We start from the raw sequence: 2,057 nt of genomic DNA on the forward strand, positions 1-2,057 counted from the left end.
TTAAACATAACCTAAATTTTAAACTATAATTCTTCCCAGGCTTCTTTAAAACTCAGTCCAGGTGGGAAGAAAAAAAAATGGCCATTTTGGCTAACTTGTTTCCTGACTCAGTTTGTAATGAACGTCTTGCTGAGATCTGTTCATGAATAACAAAAACATCTGTGATCTACTAGCAAAAGATGGATCATAAAACTTTAAATATCCTGTCCATATTAAGACGATTGAGAAATGGGAATATGCCTTCACCTTGCTGATCCTTTAAAAATAATTTCTAGTTTTATGTTTTTTGTCACAATATGAGCACAATTCAAAAATCTGAATGGTCAAAGCTTTAATTTTGAAAAGTCTGTGTAAGCTTAGATTCTTATTCTTTGTATGACTCAGGTATACAGGCTTCTAAGAGAAACATAATAGAAAGATGCAAATATCAATGACATACATGTAATGGACCTAAATGACAGTTTAAAATAAAGCACACATAAAATGTTACCTCAATAGGAGTTTCTGACTCAATATGTCAGTTAATTGGATACATTATAGAATGATCAGTGAGTGACCTCTCAGTGGACAACAGAAGCTAATAATGACAACTGTTTGAGGAAAAGAAGAAAAGGAAGAGAGTATTTTATGAAATAAGATATTTAAATATAAAGTAAAAACTTCAAATCTGAGTCTTTTTCAAACATCTCTTAATATTCCATAGGGCTTAAGAGATAAAGGTTAAAAGGTCACTTAATGTAATGTTATGAAAGGACATTTGAAAGAGGATAATTTTTTTAAAAGGAAAGATGTCAAAATAACCAGAATTAAATGCTTTAATTTAATCCAAAATAACTAAAACTTTCCCTGATAACATAAAATTGAAAGAGCTGAAATCTCACATATCTTGAAGAGGAAAGGAAAAATTATGTAAACAAAACTTGAATAGACACAAAATCACATGGTTAAATCTCCAAATTATATAGTTGATGTTCAGTTATTGTGACATATTTTATTTAATAATTCTTTAAGATGCTTGTATTATATATCATTTTTAAGATTTTGTTTAAAGAAAATGTCAGGAAGAGAATTTTTTAAAACATGTCTAATTAAAATGTTTAGTCCATTAGTTTAATAACGTCTACGTGTTTTATTTCAATAATAAACTATGTAATATAATGATAAATAATTTATCATTTAACATATCTGTTTCTTATATTAATGTGCTTCATAAGCATCTAACAGTGAAGTTACCCCAGGCCAATGTCAACACCGTGTCCCCCACCTTTTGAAGTTTGTGACAATCATATATATAATGTAATAAAAGACACTAGAAATATAAATGCTCTTTTCACTGTTTCAGCTACATATGGTTATTAGAGTGATGTGATAAGACAAATAGACATGAGTATTTGAAACATCAACTTTCCAAAGTCAGAAGATTATAATATATTGCTTAATTCCCTTTTCCAGTCAAATTTGAAAGTGGATCGAATTAGTAATTTTGCTTTTGTTTTGTTGGTTTTGTTTTTATTATTCCTGTGCCACTGAATGGGCAAAGTTCACATAGAATTTACTACATAATTCTACATAGTATGATGAGTAGATGCAAACAATAACTACATTTTATGTAAGACAATCATGTTATGTCCTAATAGTGTCATGCTCATTTTTTTCTGATTGGAGAATTAAAATTTGATTTATAATGTTTTCATCAAAGGTTTTAAAAAACCTACACTGCCTACAGCCGTGCCACCCTGAACAAGCCCCATCCCCTCTGATCTCGGAAGCTAAGCGGGGTCAGGCCTGGTTAGTACTTGGATGGGAGACTACCTAGGAAGACCAGGTGTTATAGGTGTAAAAAATAAAAAATAAGGGATTGTAAGCTGTCAAGGTCCTTACAATCTGTGAGGTCAACCAAGGGTTGCTTCGCCTACAAAAAATAAAAAATAAAAATAAATAAATAAATAAATAAATAAATAAATAAATAAATAATTTTTAAAAACCCTGAACTATCAGTTGTTAGAGTTTTCTAGGAAAAGCTGTAGACAGGATACTTAAATGAATAGATTATCACA

General features: G+C 29.9%; 1 pseudogene; it reads left to right on the top strand.

The window, feature by feature from the left end:
- Positions 1–1,718: 1,718 nt before the first annotated feature.
- LOC112477839 lies at positions 1,719–1,837 on the top strand (annotated as a pseudogene).
- Positions 1,838–2,057: the final 220 nt, after the last annotated feature.

The sequence above is a fragment of the Pteropus alecto genome, unplaced genomic scaffold (assembly GCF_000325575.1).
Source record: "Pteropus alecto unplaced genomic scaffold, ASM32557v1 scaffold13, whole genome shotgun sequence".
Classification (NCBI taxonomy): Eukaryota; Metazoa; Chordata; class Mammalia; order Chiroptera; family Pteropodidae; genus Pteropus; species Pteropus alecto.